Genomic DNA, 1,285 nt, shown 5'->3' with positions numbered 1-1,285 from the left:
AAAGAAACGGAAAAAAATTGCAATAACCAATTTCACATAACGTCATTTTCCCCAATATATCTGTCTATCGATATATTTCATAAAATAACATAGATAAGAGTATGAAGAATTATGTAAATGACAGTTCTACAGATTTATCCTTGGGAAGTTCTTTAACCTTGAAGAAAATTAATTTGTTGGTGTTCATGGATCTTGGAGCATCTTAGAACATTATATTTCTCTTCCTTTTAATTCACAGTTTAGAGTTTCATTGGTAGGAAACATCTTGGAGAGTAAAAGATTTTTTAAGATGTCACAGTCTTACTAGTCGTTCAGAATAGGATTGAGCAAAGAGACAGGAAAATAAACTGTAGTTCTTTATGAATAGACTGAAACAGTTGTCACTAATATATGAATTATGGAGCGGCTGTGTCTATTATTCCGTAGATTTAACAAGGTGGCTAGGATTTAAACATTGTGTAAAGTGCATTCCATGCATTTCATGTCATTGTAAAAATCAGTACAGAATTATTACCTAACCTTGTCCAGGCATTGATTGCAATATATGTATTACTTTTTCTTGAGCTCTCTCTTATAAGCACTCTATGCTATCCTGTTTATATAAGGTTGAAGAAATTACCACTTTGTTTGATACCTGTTTATTTGAATGAGTCCTTGCAAGTGAAGGATAAAGCAGTATCTGATTTTTAAAAGGGTGATCACACTGGCTTAGACACTGGCCCTATACAGATTCTGGTAGGATTAGAGCTTGTAGAAGTTATATTTCCGAATTAGGAAATGATCCAAGTACTGTCTTGCCTGAATATATGTAGGCCTATGTGGGTTAGATTTATAGACACTTGAAATCTGTCTTCTTTTTTCTCATGGTTATTTTCTGCAGTCAGTGTAATTCAAATATCGGTGGTGCAGTCTGTCATGGACAGTCTATAAAGTCTAGCCAGATATTGGCACCTCAGTTTTCACTTCTTTGCTACTCAGACAAAATCTAACAAAGTAATTTTCATACCCATGTGCTTGCTTCAGTGAAGTGCAGCCTTACCTTGCTGGGGTTCAAAACACCTAAAAATAGCTATGCATCAGCTTTGCATAATCTGTCTTTGCGCACATAGTAATGTCATCCAGTTCATGCCTCCTTTAGAAGCGGGCTGTACTTTTAGTGTGTCTTAATTTCTATTATGTTGTGCCATATTATATATTGATTAAGGGGACATTCCATATATGTCATGTATTATATATCAGGTAATATTTTAGTATCACATAGCCATCAACCTGGTAATTATTATAC

At 34.2% G+C, this 1,285-nt stretch overlaps 1 protein-coding gene across 1 annotated transcript in view; it reads left to right on the top strand.

Annotated features, from left to right (window-relative positions):
• The window catches only part of LOC119587757 (E3 ubiquitin-protein ligase Nedd-4-like), a gene marked incomplete in the record, with an annotated part of 51,583 nt that overhangs the window by 428 nt on the left and 49,870 nt on the right, over nucleotides 1–1,285 (top strand).

This window comes from Penaeus monodon, chromosome 23 (genome assembly GCF_015228065.2).
Source record: "Penaeus monodon isolate SGIC_2016 chromosome 23, NSTDA_Pmon_1, whole genome shotgun sequence".
Taxonomy (NCBI): Eukaryota; Metazoa; Arthropoda; class Malacostraca; order Decapoda; family Penaeidae; genus Penaeus; species Penaeus monodon.
Note: the sequence above shows the minus strand (reverse complement) of the source record. Positions and strands in the feature narration are given on the sequence as shown.